The sequence below is a fragment of the Mus pahari genome, chromosome 2 (assembly GCF_900095145.1).
Source record: "Mus pahari chromosome 2, PAHARI_EIJ_v1.1, whole genome shotgun sequence".
NCBI lineage: Eukaryota > Metazoa > Chordata > Mammalia > Rodentia > Muridae > Mus > Mus pahari.
Genome location: NC_034591.1, coordinates 12,252,311 through 12,265,248, shown reverse-complemented (window position 1 = coordinate 12,265,248; position 12,938 = coordinate 12,252,311). Strand labels below are relative to the sequence as shown.

Here is a 12,938-nt window from a genome sequence, read left to right as displayed (position 1 = left end):
CCCTCCCTCCCTCTCTCTTTCTCTCTCTCTCTCTCTCTCTCTCTCTCTCTTTCTTTCTTTCTTTCTTTCTATCTTCCTTTTCTTCATTTCTTCTTCATTCCTCCTATCTCTTCACTTATTCACCTCGACCCCCCATTCATTCTCACTGATATCTTTTCTTAAATTAATAAACCTATTCACTCATCCATCTGGCTTCTGGAAAGTCAGCAATGGCAAAGCGTTTATCCACACGGCAACAGGAGATGCCATGCTCTCTTATGGATAGACTAAACCACCTTCAGTACTATATTTGAGGTATTAAGTTTGTAGTCTTTGAATACTGAAAGCGGCATTATAATCTCATTGGGATAATGAAAAATGGAATAGGAAAATACATATATTTTTTAAATAGCAACCTAAGAGTCACTAGAATTTTTTTGTTTTAAAAATTACAATGTAATTCTAAGAATCTCTTCTAAAGTGAAACAAATAGTTCAGCATAAAATCTGTAACTATGCATTGTTTCTTTTTTAATGGAGGAAAATTAGTAAAAACATTTTATCCAGACTGTATTTCTTTATAATTTATTACTCTTTCTCTATGACAGCCTTGATGACGATATTTTGAAATGTGTCAAATTCTGAATCCTTGAGACTGCTCTTATATGAGGTGACACTTGAGCTTGCTAGTTGCACCTAACTTGAAGGAACACTTCTGTTCTGTTTTTATTTTATTTTTTATACAAAACTTATTCGTACTTATTTTTTAAACTATAGAGAAATCTTGACCTCTTGAAATATATGTACCTTGGGTTGATGGTATTGATTACTTTAGTAGCAGCAAAGGAGAACAATGCTTTTGAGTTAGCATCCTACATCAGAGTTAAGTTCCGTCAAATGCCTCTGGGCATTTTCAACCTGAAAGAATTACTGAAGACTTTGATCTCCAACTCGGTTGAACTGTGGATCAAATTGTAACTGTCATCTGTCTTTTTCTAGTCACCAGTTCACTTTCCTTCTCTTTCTTTTCTTTTTTCTTTTTTCCATATTAAATCCAAGGGATATATATGACCTCTGCTCAGTCTTAGTGTCAAGGAATCAGGTAGGTGACATAAATCGACACTTGACAATCTGTTAAAAACTTTTCTTTGATCATAATCGTAATTATACTACACAGGTATAAGCTTCTCTTCTGTGTGCTTTTCTGGCTATAGTCATTTCCCTAGGCAAAATAGGCAATTCGCTTCCTAGTAAAATCCAGAACAAGAATGAAAAAAAATAAAAAACAAAAGCAAAAGACCACACACACTAAAGCTATAAGCAAATAACATACCTAGATCTTTCAGTTCATTATTCATTATATAGTTATCCCATATTAAGTTTATGATTTTATGCTATGTGCGTTAAACATATGAAAAAGATAGGTGAATAAGGCCACAGAATGAATTGCTCAGAGCTAGAACATCTCTTGCATCACAAAATCCTAGACTGAATTTGTAGCACAAGGAACTTTGTGTCCTGTGGGTAACTGGAAACATTGGTAACATTTAGCTGTCAACAATTCATTGGGTTCTGTTTATTTTCTATTTACTGTGTCATAAAAGGCATTCTTTATTATTGCAGAGATGAATTTGCCTTTTTCCTTATTATCTAAGGGGAAGTTGAGATATTGAAAGTATAATTTTCAAAGTGGCTTATCAGATTCCTCTTTGATATCATATTCCACATCAGCTGTCCTTCCCCATCCCGCTACTGTTGGGAAGAAAAGGATCCATGGTAATTTGTTAATCAAAGTAATCTTAAGAAAGATCCTCACACTCTGTTTTTTAGGAAGGAAATTTGTAGTTTAAAAGTAAAAGAGAAACTTGGAAGGATGGCCAATCAAGCAGGATAACAACCTCTGTTTTTATTAGAACAAAGAAGTCAAATTCTATTCCCTGTTACTTTTTTTTTTTAAGTTGAACGTTGTTTTTGTTGTTACTGTTGTTTTTGTTGCTCTCTTGAAAGTTGTTTTTATTTTTAACTATTTTATCGTTCAGGATTTAATATATAACAAACAAAAATTTATTTAATATAACAGAAATCTACCTGAAGAAGAAATTTTGTCTAATGTACAAAATGCAGGATGTCAGCAATTATCAAGAAAGATTTCATATTTTTATGGTAGGTGAAGCAGAACAATTTTAATTAATACCTTTATTTGTATTATTAAATTTCCATAAAATGACCATCTGATTCCTGGGTTTTTTAATTGTTTTACAGTAAATTCAGTTATTATGATATTAACACATATAGTAAGCCACTACTGATGGAGATACAATATAATTTAGATTCAGGACATAGAGATAGCAATATCAAACTAATCAGGAAATGTCTTCCCTGTTCTCTGAATTTCATAGTGCTGAGTAGATCTGTAGTGATATGGCATGATTCAATATATTCTGATTGAATTTAAAACCTGCTCAAATAGGGGCTGCTGAGGATTACATAACCAGCTTTATAACCCTGTTCAGAAGCCATAGGTGAGGACATCAGAAGCCTAGGGTAGAGACTGATACTGAAATTTTGCTAAATTATTATGCTGCCAAATTTCCTATTTAACAACTTGTTTATATCCATAGACCTGTGCTCTCTTCAACCTTGGTCAGAGGAGCTTTTCTCAGTAGACCATCATCAAGGGATAAGTGTATATACGGCAAAGTGCTGAGAATAAGAGAGTAGATGCTCCCCTCTCAGATGCAACGGGGAGACAGAAAGGAGTAAGGGACTGTGAGGGAATGGGAGGGAGGGCAAAGGCTGGAATGTAAATAAATAAAATTAGTTTAAAAAGGAGTATGGATGTTCAACCCTAAATGAAATGTGTATCACTACCAAGGCTCAGTGACTATTGTAAAAGAGGAGGAAGAAAGAAAGTCAGAGGCAGAGGATTGGTAGGAATGCTGTGAATGTTGTCCTACGGATAGATCATGGCTACCATACTCAGCAACGCACAGCATGTGTGGTTTCCTACACGAGATCAAACCATCCAAAATTCTGACATAAATGAGTGATCATCTCTGGTTCCCACCATTTACTGAAGCACTACTGACAGTGGATAGTTTCTTTAGAAGGGAGAATTATTCTTTAGCTGGATGTGACCACTGGTTAGGTTTCCTAAGCTCCAGTGGATAGCTCCTCATACATGTTCATATAGGTAGTACAAGTTAGACTTAGAATGCTATTCAAAAATAAAACAAGAAACAAAAATGTCATAAAGTTAAATGTGGTGTGTTTGGATATAGAGAAAGAGTTGGGAGGAAGACAGGGCCTTAGATCCAATCAGAGAATGCTTAGATATACTGACATTTATGCTACTATAATAACAGTGTCTCATGCAGGCAAGTCATCACTGATGTATACCTCAGGGTTTATAGCTGGGTCAGTGGTTACCTTTTTCCCCTGTTAACTCTGAGAGTAATTTTCAGTACTTTCACAATAGTGGTGAAGGCTCTATTGTTAGGCATCAGGTGAATTCCTCCACATATCAAGTGTTGCCTTCAGCAATAAGATAACCAATAGCTTTGGCAATAGCCCAAGTTGCTTAGGAGTTTCCATGGTGCCTCTTTGGTAAATGTCTCAAGTAGTTGTAATATATCCCTGACTCTTGGTGGCAAAAGATGTCTATTTGTGGCCTCATTCCCTCCATTATTGGTAAGTTCATTTAGCTTTCTTTCATACATGTATGTATTTTTTAAAATTTCCACTGTAGCATTCCCAATATGACTCTTAAAGGGTTCTTATTGTGTACTTCCCAATTTTTCTCCCTTATATCTTTTATTTGTTCCCCTCCCTGTTTAGCTCTCTCACTGTTTAGACTCCCATTTTCTCTCTAATACCATATGTTCTATAGATATAATGAATATATAAATAATAAAAAAAAATTATTGATTTTAATTTTTCCCTTTCATTAAATGCACATTCTTCTCTCATATAATTTAAAATGAATAGAGTTTCCTTCCCACTATAGCTCCCAGGTTTTCCCAACTTATTCTCCCATCCAGGTCTACTCCTTTTCTGTTTCTCATTAGCAAATAGGCTTCTGTTGCCTACAAGACATAAGAAATTCCTAAGGTAATACAAACAATGTCACAGCAATGCTGGGCAAGCCGAGACAACAGAAAAATAAAAGAGTCACAAGAGAAGTCACAGGAAACAGAATCCCACTCAGTCACACATTCAGGGGTCCCATAAAACTACTAATAGTCCTGGTATAGACCTGTCTGCGATTGCTGTTTCAATTCCAGAATTCCCTTGGTTTGAGTGTTCTTGATTAATTCTATGTCCATCTTTACATCTTCAGTTTTTAAACAGTTTTTTTTTTCATTTTCTTGCACTGTTTATGTTATTTTTTATTTCTTTAAGGACCCCTTATCATCTTCAGAGTTATTGGTTTTTGTTTTTGTTTTTGCTTTTTTTTGGGGGGGTGGTAGAGTTGCTAGACTTTGGTCTAGACCTATTGTACTGGCTGTTACTGATTTTGTTTTTGTGGGCTTTTATGCGTATTGGATTGTGATGGTTATATGTCTGCCAGATGATATCTGCCTTTTTTTTTTCTGTTGAGTGAGAAAAATATGATGACTCTTTGATACTTGATGAGAAATTTTCTGTGGACCTGTTTCTCTGTCCTATTCAGTTGGTATGTTCCCAAGATATTCATATTGATGTTGGAGGCTGGGATAAAGAGATAAATAGTTGGGGAAATAAAGACTGGAGTAGAAGATGTTTGTGATCCTTTGGGTGTGGGGTCAGAAAGGAAAGGGAGACCATCACAGTGTTTTGTGTTTTCTGCTGCTGAGCTGGGGATGAAATTGGCTGTCCCTGGTAGGGGGTGGGAGTGGGGAGAGCAAGGAGTGTAAACCTGTTGTCAGCCTTCTTGTTGCTATGACAGATGTGACTCTTAGATTAACAGGAGGTGCCTGCTGGGGATGGGTAACAGGACAAAACTAGAAGTGGGGGTAGGGAGATTAGAAGAGGAAGATCTGTGTAGTTTACACGGAAAAGGAAAATGGGTGTGGGAGACAAGTGTTCTGCTGAAGAACTGGGAATGAAAGTGGAGGGATTGAACCCAGGGGAACAGGGGAAGGAGAGTGAAATTAGCATGATTTTTTAAAAGGACACTATTACCTGACCAGTTAGTGTTCATGTAGCTCTAATATGATGAAACCCCAGTTGCTCCCAAATAACCCAAATATACTGAGGTTCAATGTAATACATTAAACATTATAATTAAGAGCTTAGTTATGACTTTTATCTCCATCTACTATTGCGGTGTGTAATGGGAAATGAAAGTTTAATATTAAATAGGCAAAATACAAATTTCTAATAACATGAGAATTCTTTGTGAGGCTTTTCCTGTTATAATTTTTTAAAAGATAACCTTGCTTTGTATTAAGTAAGAAGTAGAATCAGGGAGTTTCATTCTGTAGTACAATGGGGTGTGATCCTCAGTTCCGTGATTCAGGCATTCCTGGGTCCTGGTGGGAGCCTTTCTTGACACCCAAAGCACCGTGAGAGTGAGTCAGAGGTACATTGGCTCATTATGTGTTTCTGTTTATGCTTTATAAAAACATTTACCAATAATTCTTTACAGTGTGATTCAGCATCATTATCTGTATTCTCCACAGCTTTAACTCACAAAGAAAGGTCTAGTGGGGAACATTTTGTTAAAAGCCACAAAGATACCAGGCATGCAAAAAATTTGCAAAGTTTATGATATGAATAATAAAGTGACCCATGTGGCATCTTATTATATTGGACTGCTAGATACTGAGAAATTTCACAGAACTGATTCCAACAGCAGTTTCAGTTATTTTCTTCATAGCAAACCTTTTTATGATTCTACAGTGCTTCGAAGATTATAAGAAAATTATGCTTTATTTTGCATTACAATGAGTTTTAGGGTCAAACTTGATGGTGGAAATCTTACATTTCACAGTGATCGAGTAAAAACAGAATGTGTTGCATCATGTTTTCTAGTAATATTTTATCTGATTAAATAGTTCTAATAAAAATAAAGCCAGCATCCTCTGGGAAAATTAGTTTCAGACTGCATCTTTATTCTCTCTCATGTGGTTTTCTTTAGTACTGATTGCAAAAAGAAGGGAAGTAAAATATGTAAACAGTTATTAGTTATTTTGTCTTTCTACCAAAAATATCATAAAAAAGCAGATTACAACAAGTGTATTTTATTTCCAACAAAATTGTACACTCATAACTGATTATAAACTAACAGAAGATGGTTTGCAAAAACTAAGATTTCTGCTTTATTCTTCTTTCTATCCCTTTTCACCATCGAAACACACATTTTTGACACTTTGACTAAAAAGATGTAATGAGAAATATGCTTTTAAGAATACATTCCAGTGTTCCCAATTTATTTTATATTTTTAATCATACTTATGATGTAAAGTCACTTTTAAATATTTTAGATTAACTAAGCATGTTTTCAGATCCTTATCATGACATCATATTTTAATGTGACTTAATTTCAAATAACCTAGAATGTACAAAATGGGTATCACTTATAGACTTACTTCATTTATTTGTAAGAATTTTGAAGATAAGCCAAGAATTCTCAAATAAATATTTACTCTTTGCTCCTTTCATTCATCCATTTAAAAAATTCATTCATCAGACATATATCAAATATTTATTAAATAAACTGTGGCTAAGTTATGTTTCTAAAAGCACCTTGATTAGAACTTGCTCTATGTTTTCTTTAACATTTGTTGTTTCTTTAGTCTTTCAGTCCCAAGCATTTGGCTATGTAAACTCTCAAGCCAACTTTTAGAAATGATGAATCATGGAGGGTGTTGGGAAGTGACTGTCACATTTCTATTTAAGGATATGATTTAATTCTTTTTAAGTAGCTCCTACTATTTGGGGAACTATGAAAATTGAGAATAGTTCTAAACCAGTCTTCAAACATTTATTAAGTAATATCTCGTCTATATATGTTGTAGTATATTCTGTAGTTTTGTATCAAGTTTTGTTTATAGATCTGAATGTATGCTAATAAAGATGTCTTAAAATATTGCTCAAAGACTTAGTTCTTTATTCACTTTTGGTTTGATTTGATTTGCAAAGTAAATTTCACTATCTAGGTTATGCTTGTATTCCCAAAATTTCTTCCCTAGACATCTGGACGCAGAGCTGGAAGGCATATATGACTACCCCCTGTTCTAAGGTTTTGTTAGAATCTTTTGTGCATCAGTACAGCAACAGAACATAAATAAGGGTTCTGTACTGAGACATGGTGCTTATTGTCAACATGCTTATGAACTTTACTGTGGTGAAAAGCCCATCAATTCAAGAAATTACTTTTATTTTCACTTACAGGATTTCTGAGGATCAACAACTGTAAGTCAGCAGTCCTGTCACATGAGCTGGATGTTGTAAGTCTTAGGGGTGAGTGTGCAGTGTGGAGAGTGAGCCTGAGACACTGAACGGAAGTCAAGGACATCCTTTCACTTCCTTCTGATCCTTTTCTTTGATCTGCATCCAAGATGAAGCCAGAAATGATTGAACTGCAGAAAGCGTGACAGGTCAATGTGTGCTGAACTTGGTGACATGCCAAAATTTCAGCATACTTCCCCATGTGCTTCTTAGGTTGTTTGCTTTTTTCTCTCAGGTATTTACTCTAGAAAGAAAAGTCCATTTTCTTAAAGAAGTAGTACAAATTTATCCAGTCCTTTGCAACCCCCCCCTTTAGATTTTGCTATTCATCTAAGGTCTTTAGGGATAGTCACTTATTACTATTAATTTTTAACTCACCATAAAGGAAAACAAGCAAGAAAAATTCATTAAACTATCTATGTATAACTATTCCCCGACTTAGTATATTATTAAGATTTTTTGGTAAGTATTTAATACTATGATTTTCACTTACAGGATTTCTGAGGATCAACGACTGTAAGTCAGCAGTCCTGTCACATGAGCTGGATGTGGTAAGTCTTAAGAGCTAGTGTGCAATGTGGAGAGTGAACTTGAGACATATGTATATGTCAAACATCATCATCATTATATTATTATTTTTTTACCCACCTCCCTCCTTCTTCTGGATTTACCTCACCATTTATGCCTAAATACTCCTCTTTTCCTGCTCTGTTTTTACCTCCCTCCTTATTCCTATAATGAGCTCCCTCTTTCTTGTCAGGTCTGCCAGTACTCCCCCCCAAAATCCAAATACTAACAAAAATCCCAATACAAGACATGAGGTCTCATTTTCGCTTTTATTTTTCTTTTTCCTTTTGTCCAGAGCTGTACAAGAGACTCCTGAAATATAAAACCTATTGCTGTTGACCTTTGTTTTCTTCTACAAGTGAATTCTAAATGTCTATTGTTGAAGATACCATGCTGTTCAGAAGCAGGACCCAGAGAACCTGGCACTGGAATCAACATGAACGCCTCAGCCCCCAAGGAGGTAATCAACAGTCATATATGACCTTGATGCCTTTGAACCACATCAAGAGTAAGCATGGCATGGTAAACCTAAGTGTGCAGTAGTAGTGTGCATACCTTGGTGGTAATCAACATCTTTCTAATTGCACTAAAGATGTACTCAATGAAAAGGGAACCAGGCTTGGTACTGGAAACCTAGCTAATCACTTAGTGCTAGTGAAGCCATGGTTATTAGAGGAGAACCTAAAACCACTAATTTCTCAAGCTAGCAATCAATCCTTATAATAATCTTTAAACTTTTGTCCTTATACATACAGACAAGTATAGTGTTTACCACCCCCAATCAAGGAAACTTCTCTTTGCAACAGAGACCAGTATAGAAAAATCATAATCAAAATTCAGACGTGTAGAGGTAAATATCTGTGAATATCATTATATAGACTGAAGAACTTAAATTTAGGAATAGATATATGCATATCTATATGTATTCATATTTATCACACACAGACACACAGATGACACACATACACAATAGCAAAACTCAAAAAATAGGCCATTAATTTTAAAGGGAGCAGGGAAGAATATATGTGAAGGTTTGGAGGGAGACAAGGGAAATGAGAAATGTAATAAAATTATAATCTCAAAAATAAAAAAGACACAAAAACAAAGAAAAGAAAGGCAAGAAGGGAGGCCAATGAGGAGGAGAGGAAAGTAAGGTGTCCAAAGCTCAAATTATTATTATTATTATTATTATTATTATTATTATTATTATTAAAATTAACTTCAAATAGGAGTTACATGGGTCCAGATGGTTTAGCAATTCAGGACACCTACCTGAGTTTTGTTCCAAGTACTCTTGTCAGGCAACTGTCCATTACCTGCCATTCCTCATTTGATCCATCACACTATTCTGTGCCTCATGGACATTTACATTCACATGCATGTACACTCATTCAAATATACATATATACAAGTGCAGTGGTTTGAATAGGTTCGTTGTCCCCTCCTTTTAGAGACTCATGTACTTGAATACCCAGAGGGAGTGTCACTATTAGGAGATATGGCCTTGTTGGAGTAGATGTGGCTTTGTTGGAGGAAATGCATCACTGCAGGGTAAGTTTGAGATTTCCTATGCTCAAGCTCTGTGGAAGACAGACTCCTTCTGCATACATTTGGATCAGGATTTAGAACTCTCAGCTCCTTCAGAACCAAGTCTTCCTGCATGTTGCCATGCTATCTATCATGGTGATGATGGCTTAAAACTCTGAAAATGTAAGCCAGACTCAGTTATATGCTGCTGTTTGTAAGAGTTGCCTTGATCATGGGGTCTTCTCTTCACAACAATAAAATGCTAACTAAGCAAGCAAGTAATTTAGAAAACAAAATAAATCTTTTGAAAATATACTAGACTGCATATGGTTAGTCAGGTCAGCAGATATCTAAAAGATACTTGTATGATTAATAGGTTACATTGGAAATAGATATTTGAAGCAATAATCACAATCACAATGATCAAAGTTATGGCTCCTCATCAAAGTAACTCGTAAATGACAAGGAGAGACTGGCTAAGCCAGATACCTCAGAATTAATAGTTTGTTTTCTTTTTCAGGAACAGTTTAGAATAATCTTCTCTGTCTAATGGGAGACATTTAAATGATCTTTCAACATTTTACAATTTGAAAGTTTCTTTGCTATAATGACCAAGGGAAGGCTGGACAAGTAGTTATCTCATTCCATGTCTATTAGCCATTAGGTTGTCTTGTTTTGTTTCTTTGTTCATTTGTCTTTGTGCTTGCCTGTTCACTTTCCATAAATCCTGTTCAGAAAGGCTGGCCTCTTTACTGTATTATGAATTTTGTGCTTGTTTTATTTTATTTTTGCATTTTTCTATAGTTTTTCACTTTGTAGACTTGCTACTTCTAAGGACTATGGCTTAGAAATGAGCATCACTGACTGGGTACTAGTGATGTAATATTTCCTCTCAGAGGATGCTGTGATTGGGATGTGTCTCCTTCTGCAATGATTAGTGGGCAGGAAGCATGGGTCCTTGTGTAGTAAGGGTGGGCGACTATAGAACTTTAAAGAGGTAAAACTTAGTAAGATGTTGTTAGACAGGCTCACACTAGGATTTGACCCATGTAGTCCTCAGGTATGACCTACATTAATCTCTAGAATATTCTTAGTTCCCCATCTCACCATCTCCCTTGCACATGCTCCTGCCTCTGTATCTTGTGCCATCAATTCTTAGTCTTGAGGTCTTCAAAAATTATGAGATACATGCAATGTTTTCTTCATAAAGTCCTTGGCCTTGGGCAATTTGTTGTAAGAGTAGCGAACAGAAACTAAAAACAAAATTTATATATACAACCATTCTACTCTGATATCTTATTTTAACGATGTTTCAGCAAATATACTTCATTTATAATAGTGCCTTCAAGATATCTGTCTCAGTAAAATTCTTTAAAATACATTAGAATACTGCTCCTTAAATACTGATCTGCACATGTTAAAATGTACATTCTAATTCAGAGCTGAGATTGACAGGTTTACAGGTGATCTATGCCCTCTTAAAGTGATGGCCAGAGGTGGTAAGCAGAGGCTGGGTTCCTATGGTACAGTAAAAGTCCAATATAATTAAAGCATTTGTACTGCAATCTATCAGTTATTCCTATAGTTATACACATTCTATCACTAATAGTCATTTTAAACAAGAATAACCAAGGGACTCTGAGTCTTGCTGATGGCAACAGGCAGCAGTTAAAAATAATGTTGAAATCCATGGCTTTTAGATGCATTTAACAGTCACCCAGTAATTAATGCCATTTCTAAGCAGTCAGAGAGGGACTAGTTTCTTTCCTGCCACTATTTCCAAGAGCCTGCACTGCATTTTGTGATGTTTGTATAACCTGTACATATCCACACATGAGTTCCTCAGTCCCAGTGATAGATTCGTTTTTAATACTCTCACTCCTTAGATATTTGGTTAATCAGGAATTATTTCACACAAACTTTGTCCAGACACATTTATACGATTACAAACTCTTAAAGATAAATTGTGTACTCCTAGAATTTATCATTTAATGAAGGATCAACCATTTAGTTCTTGAGTTCGCTATTTCCCGTCTAGACAACTACAGCATGATAGTGTTTGGATAACTTTGCCTTTTTTCCAAACTCTCCAAAGTGATGCAATTGCTTTTTACCTCTATAAACTCTGTCTGCTAAAACTTCTCTTATATAATTACATATATTCTATAGGGATCGCTTTATTCCCTATATATTGCTATCTAAATCACATGCTTTACATAGACTTCACTGGTTTTGGCACTATTTATATCAGAGAAAAGAATAACAGTAAAGCTTTGAATCTAAAACTGTATTAAGTATTCTCTATAATATAAAATATACTCTACTCTTTACATTTATACATTTTTCTAAACTATAATTTTTCAATTTTTAGGAAAGCAAATCAAGAGTATTGGTATACAAATGCAGCTATAACTCATTTAGTTTGTAGCAATCTAAACAAAATACTGCAACCTAAAACCAGGAAGAGACTAATGACATTAATAAAATCCATGGGTTAAAATCCTGTAGAGAAATTTGCTAGAGTTAGGGAATAACAGGACATAACCAGATGGAAGTTGGTTATGTCCTCATCAAATGACTCCATTCATAACTGTACAAATTAAAATTTTTAGGAACACTTTTGGTGCTTTGTTGTGTATTTGGTTTATAATCTATTAATACCTTTCTTTAGCAACATATCTGCTATGCTCCTGTGAGAGAGATTTGAAACTTTGTTCAGTTCAGTTCCTCCTTAACTACTTGGCAGTAAATGAAATTTGTTTGTGTGTGATGTGGGCTTGATAGTAAGCATTGTTTCATAGTGATATATCATTATAATTTTTTAAATTAGAAAGATTATTTAATATTAAACTTGCTACTTGTATACCAATTCTGTCTCAAGTTGACACTATGAAAGAATATCAAAGAAAAATATGTATCTAATAAAATGTGATATAAAGTATTGATCACTCTAACATAATGTTATTCTTCAGAAAGCAATACTACATCTGCATTTTAGTGTTTCAGCAAGACTGACAATGAAATGACAATGAAATAGCATACACTGAATGAACTTCTAACATTTTTTAAAAATAATACTTCGATGAGCTAATGTCCCTACAGTTTGAGTCTGTAATGGTTGTTATGTTAACTTTTGGTTGGTATTAATCATGTTATCTATGGAATTCTAATTATGTTTTAAAGAGGAAACTTATTCAATGATTTCAGGCATAGCATTATCACTTTCTTTTATAAGAATTGGTTTTTACATGATTTTTGCTTTATTTTTTCAATAAAAAGCAAACATTTTCTAATAATTAAATTAATTTTAAATCCCAATATAATAAAAATGTATATCATTTCAATTTCTAAATATTTTTCTGTTTATAATTAAATGTAAAAAAGTTGAATATCTATATTTATAACTTTAAGTGAAAAGCTTGACATTTTAGT

The 12,938-nt window shown here is 34.5% G+C and overlaps 1 pseudogene; it reads left to right on the top strand.

Annotated features, from left to right (window-relative positions):
• The first annotated feature begins 3,634 nt into the window (after nt 1–3,634).
• Nucleotides 3,635–12,938, top strand: part of LOC110316154 — a 26,715-nt pseudogene continuing 17,411 nt past the window's right edge.